This window comes from Heliangelus exortis, chromosome 5 (genome assembly GCF_036169615.1).
Source record: "Heliangelus exortis chromosome 5, bHelExo1.hap1, whole genome shotgun sequence".
NCBI classification, from domain to species: Eukaryota; Metazoa; Chordata; class Aves; order Apodiformes; family Trochilidae; genus Heliangelus; species Heliangelus exortis.
Genome location: NC_092426.1, coordinates 33,668,872 through 33,677,862, shown reverse-complemented (window position 1 = coordinate 33,677,862; position 8,991 = coordinate 33,668,872). Strand labels below are relative to the sequence as shown.

Genomic DNA, 8,991 nt, shown 5'->3' with positions numbered 1-8,991 from the left:
GTTCAGCCTTGGCTCAGGGATAGGTTTCCAAAGTTAGCCCCAGGCAGGGAGTCATTTGTGACACTTTTAGTCGACAGCAGGGCCTGAAATGGGTTCTTTTATATCTTTATTGTGAATACCTCTATTAATAATCTTTACCAATTGAGCAGCACATGCAATGTCCTTCCCAGCCTGTATTACAAGGAGGGAAGGTGAGCAGTGAGAAGGACAGGCAGCCTGTCGTGCCGAGCAGCCCACCCCGGATCAAGTCATGTTGTGTGGTGCACCCCAAGCCATCTCAGCACCCATGGGTCTATACAAGAACTGAGCAGAAGACTTGGACGTTTTTATGAAGCACTTTGACACAGATGTTCAATAGAAAATGGCACCTGGGTGGTGAACCAGAGCTAAAAGCCCAGAGGTGCAGCTGCACTCAGGCTCCCAAAGGTTTGGTCTCATTAGTCCTGACTCTCAAGTGACAGCCATCACTGCACTTGGATCCCACGATATCTCACAAAGCTGCTCAGGTGGCTTCCCCAGCTGTCACTCTCCTGGCCAGGCTGGGATCAGGTCAGTGCTGGGGTGCAGGACCGGATGCAGAGAGCTGGGAGCAGGGACCAACTGTGCTTGAGGCATTGCCTGAGAGCTGTGTCCTTGGCTGAGGACCCCACAGGACCAGGCATGATGTGAGGGAACTGAATGCAAAAAAGACTTCAGCCCTCCAGAGAGAAGTCAAAAGCAGAAAAAATGTTTTACAGGTTCAGCTGACTTGGGTTGTTTCCATTTGCCTATATATGTTTATACTCTATGAAAACACATAACTATATTTATAGCTATAGCTGACAAGCCAGTCAGTCTCACCTCTGTGCCCTGAAAGATCGTGAAGTAGGGGACTTCTAAGTGGACTCCTAAGGCACATAGGAAATAATGAAGTGATCTGTGACAGCCAACGTGGCTTTATGAAGTGTAAATCATAGCTGAAAAGTTTGGTGGCTTTCTATGATGAGGCTACAGTGTTGCTGGGTAAGGAAGAGCAAGTAATGTCATCTACCTGGACTTGTGAAAAGCATTTGACATTGCCTCAGACCATGTCCTTGCCTCTAAATTAGAGAGACATGGACTTGGTGGATGGACCACTCAGTTGATAAAGAATTGGCTAGGTGGTCACACTCAAAGAGTTGCTGTCAACAGTTTGATGTCCAAGTGGAGATCGTCAAAATGTGGTGTTCCTCACGGGGGCAGTACTGGCACCAGCACTGTTTAACATCTTTATTGGCAACATGGACAATGGAATTAAGTGCACCCTCAGCAAGTTTGCTGATGACACCCAGTTCTGTCCCTCCATTTGACACACTGGAGAGAAGAGAGGTCATCCAGAGGGACTTGGACAGGCTTGAGAGGTGGACCCGTGCAAACTGCATGGTGCCCAACAAGACCAAGTACAAGGTTCTGCACCTGGGTCAGGGCAATCCCAAGCACAGACACAGGCTGGGTGTACAGTAGCTTGAGAACAGCCCTGGGGAAAGGACTCGGGGGTGCTGGTTGATGAAAAGCTCAACAGCCAGCAATGTGCACTTGGAGCCCAGAAAGCCAATTGTATCTTGGGCTGCATAAACAGCCTGGCCTGCAAGTTGAGGGACCTGATTCTCCCCCTCTACTTCTCTCTCATGAGACCTCATCTGGAGTACTGTGACCAGTTCTGGAGCCCCAACACAGGAAGGACATGGAACTGCTGGAGCAAGTCCAGAGGAGGGTCATGAAGATGATCAGAGGGCTGGAGTAGCTCTGCTGTGAAGACAGAGTTGGGGTTGTTCAGCCTGGAGAAGAGAAGGCTCTGGGGAGACCTTACAGCAGCCTTCCAGTACCTGAAGGGCCTACAGGAAAGATGGGGAGGGACTTTTTACAAGAACATGTAGTGATAGGATGAAGAGTAATGGTTTTAAGCTGAAAGAGGGTAAATTTAGATTAGACATTAGGAAGAAATTCTTCACTATAAGGGTGGTGAGACACTGGCACAGGGAAGCTGTGGCTGCACCCTCCCTGAAAGTGTTCAAGGCCAGGTTGGATGGGACTTGGAGCAACCTGGTCTGGTGGGAGGTGTCCCTGCCCATGCAGGGGGGTTTGAGCTAGATGAAATTCAGGGTCCCTTCCAATTCAAACCATTCTGTGATTCAGTGCTCACACACACCCCAAAGCTGATGCCTGCCACAGCCACCCAGGCAGAGCCTTCCTGAGGTTCTAAACCCCTCAGATGCTGGGAAAGCTTTACTACTACCCTTACAGACTATCTCACAGGTGCAGGAACTCATTTGTTTTACATCCTAGAGGTGATAAAATGATCTGGGCTTTGGTAGGCTTGTCCCCTGGCAGAGTAAGCAGCTGTTTCATACAACACAGCAGTGACTCTCGGGGCAGCACAAGCAGGAGCAGTCTCTGTGTGGCTGGGGCAGCGCTGACAAAGGGAGAACTGGGCTGCTGCCACTGCTAAAGGAAGCATCTTGGATGCCAAAAAGCCTTGAGGTTGCTTGTTCTCAGGGACCAAACTGTTGCTGGTTTAGGCCAAATCTAAGGCTGTCTTGAGAAAAAGAAGGGCTGCTAGACAAAAAGTAAACCACGAGGCTTTTTATCTTCACACTCACTACCACTGGTGCTGGCTTCTCAACAAGCTTCTGTGAGAGGAGAGACACCCTGGATGCTGGTTATGGGAACACTCCACCTTGCATCACTCCACCTTCTAACATTTTCTGGGAAAGGCCACAGGTATCTCCTCCCTGTAGTGAGGTGATGCAGGGCTGGGGATGAGCTGGTGTGGGAAGCTGGCAAGTAAGAGGAGACCCAAAACATGGATCTCGTTGTGGCTGGAGTAAACACAGGAAAGGGGAACATATACCTGTAGTATGGGAGGGATACAGCCAAAAAAGCAGGAATTTGTATGGTCGGAGCATGTAAAACAGGCAGCTCAATGTCACCTTTTCCAAACAGCTTTTAGGAAAATTGGGTGTCACCTGACTCCAAGCACTTTCCACAGCTTACATGTTTAATTGCTGTGCTGTCCGTCACCTTGGCTGCTGCAGCACAAGCCAGTCCTGAGGGTTCCTCACAAAGAGGACCCAGCTGTGGCTGGGGGGCTGCATGGTGCTGACTCCTCTGCATCTTCTGTGTCTGTCCCACAGAGACATTGGCGGTGCAGACCCTCCTCCCTGTACTCCCTCCAAATCTTGTACTGAGCATCCCAGTTTCCTGTTGGGAGTGAATGGTGTGATGCATAATGCTCTGTGGAGGTGAACCTGCACCTGCCTGATGTACTGGAGAGCACAAGAGAGCAACTCCTGAAAAAGCATTTCAGATGTCATTTCAGGTAAGGAGACTGTGTGCATCCATCAGAAGCTGCATTAAGCTCACCTGAGCCATTTTGAAGGCACCTCAGCTGGCTGGCCCAGTCACCTGCTTTTTAGGTGAGTGTGAAAGCCACGTTTGCCCTGTGTACTAAGGCAAAAGCCCCTTTGAGCCCATTTTCTTACTGAGACAGGTTGTGATTTGTCTCTCTTGTATTTTCTCTCCAGGGTGCCCCTGTAGTGAAATGAGGCAACCAGGTGGCACTAATTGCCAGGTAATGGGCATGAGCTTGTTAAGCCCACCTGTGCCTGATTAGGGCGGGCCCCTACTGCACATGAGCAGGATTAGGGGGCCAATAAAGCTCACACCTGAGGAAGCCAGAGGGGAGGCCACTTTTGGAGCAGTAGCACCGATCCAGGCTGGTCAGCCCTGAGAGCATTAGACTCAGAGAACTATTCGTGAGTTTCTCCTGGAACACCTGGTTGGACCTTGGAGCGCCGTGCCCTAAAAGAGGTTTGTCTTGCTACATGCCCCATCCCTTGTGCTGCTCAGCCCATGTTCTGCTGAGCAGGCAGCTGGGGCCAACCACACTGTCAGGACTCTGCAACATGGAAACAGGAATTTTGCTGGTGTTAAGTGGTGGCCAGATGAAGAGATGTAACAGAGAAAAATAACAGAGCAAATTTGATCCTAGCATCACTGAATCCTGCCTCCAAAGGGTCCCTCAGAGCACTGCACTAACACCACACCATTTATTTTAGTCCCCTCTTTCACTGGTAATTTCAAACCTGTGAACACAGACACCTCTGGAGAATAACCCATGGGGGCTGCTGCTTCTGCATCCTGACAGGTTGAGGAAGGATGTATATACAGATATTTTTGAATGCAGAATCTGTTGAATTTTATAATTCCAGAGTAGCACTCCTACTCTTTGAGACATACTATACAGTTGGTTGCTAAGTTTATTACCCACTTTGTTATCAAATCATCTCTGAAAAGTAGCAGCTTTAGGGGTTTTCTCCAAAAACTTGGGGTTTTTTTCTAAGGTTGCACTTGACTACTTTCAACAAACTGAACTAAGTTGCCTTCTCATGAGAAGTCTGATGGGGGACCTGTTTTAATTAGTCAGAAAATTCATCATTGTGTAAGCAGAGGAGGAGGCTGAATTAGTGAGAGATCTATGAATGTTCCTGGAAAAATTTATTACTTTAACTCCAAGAGGTTACTCTGGGGCTTGGCTTTTTCTCCTCAGCTCTAGAATATTTCCAGGTGGAGTGCTGTGTGATTAATATATCAGTTTTTCTTTTTTTTTCTTTTCTTTCAAATAAATCTAATTATTTGCTTTTTCCATGCAGGAAATTGAATAAAATTATAGGGATCACTCATTCACCCTTTTATAATTCATATAATATTAACAAGACGATGTCCTGATGGTGAAGCAAACAGAGTGTTTGGCCCTGGACAGTCAGTAGAGTAGAGAAAATGGAAGTATCTGATCAAATTACTCGTGTTCCCAAAGAAATAATTTTTAGATGATGATAATTATCCACTCCTTGCCTTGTTCTGTCCAGGTTGTTCCAAGCAATGGGAAATCAGAGTGGTGAAGGAGTGATCCTGTGCCTGGTACTGATCATGAGGATGCCACTGGAGCAGTGGGCTGGGTAACCCATCAAAGTAAGTGCTTGGTAATCTTCTACATATCTTGGATTCTTCTATAGGGTCTAAAGCATGTCACCACATACATCTTGAATTATATATGAATAGCTGATCAGACACAGTGTCTGTGTAACCACAGTGTCACCCACCTGCCTAAGAGCTGTCAGCTCTGCCAGATGGGAACCGTCTGCTCCTGCACAGCCCATCTGCAGTCTCTGCCCTCCTCCTGTGTCAGAGATCCCAGTTACTGCCCAACTGGGGTGGCCACCATCCCATCAGAAGAGCTGGCCCTGCTGTAGGATGAGGAAGGACTTGGGGATGAGTAGCCTGTGGGGAAGAGAGGGCTCCTACCCCCCTTCCCTGCCCTGGACATCCTCCTGGGGTGTTCAGGAATACCTTGGGCCAGGTGCCACCCCCAGAACAGCAGCACAGGGGGTCTTGAACAGCTGTGGTCACAGGTCACTGGGGAGGATGGCTTCTGGCTTCACCCCATTACAGGAACCTGGCTGGGGTCTGCTGAGAGGGAGATGCTTGTGGTCTGCTCTGAAGCCTTCAACACAGGAAAGACATGGATCTGATGGAGTGGGTCCAGGGGAGGGACACAAAAATGGTCAAGGGGCTGGAACATCTCTCCTATGAAGACAGGTTGAGGGAGCTGGGATTGTTCAGCCTGGAGAAGAGAAGGCTCTGGGGAGACCTTCCAGTATCTGAGGGGGCCTACAGGAAGGCTGGAGATGGACAGTTTGTAAGGTCCTGGAGTGATAGGATGAGAGGCAAAAATTAGAGAAGAGTAGATTTAGATTGAATGTTAGGAAAAAATTATTTACCATGAGAGTAGTGGAAAAATGGAACAGGCTGCCCTCATCCCTGGAGATATTCAAGGTGAGGCTTGATGAGGCTCTTAATAGCCTAACGCAGTTGAGGATGTCCCTGCTTACTGCAGGGGGCTTGGACTAGATGACCTTTAGAGACCCCTCCTAACCCCAATCATTCTATGATTCTATGAGTTTGTGCAGGTCCAGTAGTTAAAGACAGAGGTGAAGCACCACTGTAGTGGATCAGTACCAGGGTGAGTGCACCAACACCAGCCTCAGCGCAATTCTGGGTGAGCAGTGATGCTCCTGTCATTCCCTTGGACAGGCAGGATGGGGGCTTCTGCTCCCAACACCTACCTTCGTGTTCAGGCAGGTGCTGACCCACACGTAGGCATCCCCCAGTGCTGTCCCCCATGGCCAGCAGGGAAGTGGAGGGCCCTGCCCTCAGCTCAGAGCATACTGACCCTCTGGGGAGATAAAACATCACTGGCAAGGGCTGAGCCTGGGGATTTTAGAAGTCTGTGGTGAAGCAAAGCAAGGGTGGCTCTTATCTTGTGGAGGTGGAGACTGGGCACAGAACATGAACACAGCCCAAGCCCCTTACCTCATGTGACTGCAGTGGATGCAATCAAAAAACACCAAGTAGGGATCTTCTCTATCTTTATTCCTGCTAGCAGATCTGTAAAGTATTGGTGCAGGAGTAGGGATCCTTGACTTACCCATGGGGTCAGTACTCTCTCTTATCCATGCAGAACAACCCCAGCTCCACAAGTGCCAGAATACACTTCAGCTTGGCTCAGCAACCCCTTCCCAAGCAGGGGACTCTTCTTTTGTAGTCCCCAGTCCCAGAGAACTGACCCAGTCTGACCCCATCTCTCTGTTTATTTCAAGTTTTATATCTTCAGCAAGATTCCTATCTGGCAATCTTACACCCTACTGCCGAGTAGTAAAATTCCACCAGTGCTAAGCAATATTTCAATGAAGGGACCAAACTTGCTCTTCACCATTGTGGGAGCAGATATCTCTAAACCTCTCTCAAATATCTCTCTTCTGCATTGTGCTTGGAAAATTACATGATCTGGACATTTTTGGACTAAGAAAATATGAAAGTCACTGCCTGTCTCTCTGGCCTTCTTCTCCCCATGGGACTAAACCCTATACTCAGCAGTTCTGGAAAGGCTTGGGGCTGGGTGATGGCAAAGCACTGAGGCTTTGTGAATGAGTTAAAGGTAGCTTTGTAGATCCACAGGGAAAGGGGCTCTGGGGCTTTTCAGGGCCATCTGCTACTCTTGTTTCCATCTCTGAGTGGTTATGTGGTCACTTTGGCACCTCACCTCAGCTTCTGGGCAAATTTCTACAAAGCTGGGTCAAGAAGGATTTTTCTTACTATGAGAGGGAAATAGCATTAAGTCTGGGACAGGTAAACTTGGCAAGAAGACTGAAGACGGTCACGGTAGCTTTATCTTCTGTGTTTTTGAGCTTTGGGAAACCCCACCAAAGGTGAAGACTGAGTTCAGGTGTGCAACAGCCTCACGTCTGCCTGGCCACACAGTTCTCCACTTCCCTCTCAACCCCCCCTCTGGGGCTGCTGCCAGGTGTAGACCTCAGGTTTCAATAAGCGGAACAGTTACTGTTCCCTTCTGCTCATTGTTTCCCACATCCTTCCCACCTCCCTGCCTGTCAGCCTCACAGAAGAAGACAGCTAGGATGAGATGCAAGGGCAGAGCTGCTGGACCTCAGCTGCTGGTCCTTCCCCATCTCTGCCATCACAGCCACTCTGCCATCACAGCCACTTGCTGAGCTGATGTGAACCAAGTCTGAACTCAGGACACTTCCTAGTTAAAAGGAAGATATCTTTCTCCTCAACCAGCTCTGTCATCTCTTGTCAGCAGCAATTTCAAGGTCACCAGATAACAAAAAAACCCAAAGAAAAAAATCAAACCTAGAACCGTGCCTGAATTGGAATTGCAGCGCTGTTTCACACGGTCTGAGGCAGGAGCAAATCCCTGGGGATTGAGCAGGGGCTGGAGGAGGGCAGTGTGTGCCCAGGGAAGGGCAGACAGCCACATCCCCCAGCCCTGGCCCTCCCCTGGCCATGGGACAGGTTCCTCAGTCCTTCCCCTGTGGAAAGGCAGTGAGGAAACTACAGAGGCTTCCTCTGACCTGAGCCTAGAAACTTTTTCCCCAGCTGATGTTGCCTTCTCATAGGATTTAGCTGGTTGATAGCAGCTCATGTGCATGGGGTGAGAGCATTTTTAAATGGGTGTTGGAAACTCTTTTTGTGGAGAATTTCCAGCCTGCTTATTGCTTCAGGTGGGAGAAGCCTGGAAGAAAGCCACGTGCATGCAGGAGTCTAGACATGTTTGGTTTCTTTTTGGAATTAAAGAACAGAAATCTCATAATATGCTTGCTTTTTTTTTTTTTTTTTTTCCCAGCATTCATACCAAGTAGCCAATATAAACAATTCTCTCACTGCCCTGAAATTTGGAGCTGCTCACAGGATGAAGCAGTGACCTACTGAACCTCTGCAAAGGGTAATATTAGCCTCTGTCTGGTCTGCTGCCTTGGCTGTTTCTCAGGGTGCAGGGGCTGTGCTGTGCTGGTGTCCCCAGGGTGTTTGTGGGGCTGCTGCTGCTCCCATAAAAGGAAAAGAGCTGTACCATGAAACTGCTGAAGTCCAGGACCTCCCCCTTGCATTTAGATGCCTAACAGACTGGCTGCTCCTCAAAGGCAACAGGTTCTCCCTCTGTGCTTCAGCCCACCTGGAGGACCAACCTCCTGAGGACTAATCCTGGGGTCTGCAGCCAGCATTAGCCCTGTGAAACTGTTGACCACAGAGGATGTGATTCCATCACACTCAAGAGCTGCTGCTCAGGATGGATTTCAAGGTGCCTACAGACACATCTGTGACAACTCAGCCACCAGGCTGAGTCACAGCCAGGTGATTGCTACTTGATCAGAGATCACTTCCAAGGTTGCCAGAGCCCTTACTGCAGGCTGGCTTTCATCCAGGAGTGATGGACTTGTCACAAAATTAAATATTAAGATAAGTGTCAAGGGGTCCAGGCAATAAATGTACTTGCTCTCAAGCATGGATGAGGACTTATGGCTCCTCTCAAATTGGTGTAGCTGTTCCTTCAGGCTTCCCTAAACCTTCTTCTTTACTCTGTATCATTGCCTGGAGTGCAGCTGCTGTCACTTCTCC

The 8,991-nt window shown here is 48.9% G+C and overlaps 1 long non-coding RNA gene across 1 annotated transcript; it reads left to right on the top strand.

Moving 5' to 3' along the window:
* The first annotated feature begins 3,849 nt into the window (after positions 1–3,849).
* On the top strand, positions 3,850–8,778 carry LOC139796449 (uncharacterized). Its single transcript, XR_011726010.1, has 3 exons — positions 3,850–4,091; positions 4,887–4,989; positions 8,222–8,778. It is a non-coding gene; the product is annotated as an uncharacterized lncRNA (long non-coding RNA).
* The last annotated feature ends 213 nt before the right edge of the window (positions 8,779–8,991 follow it).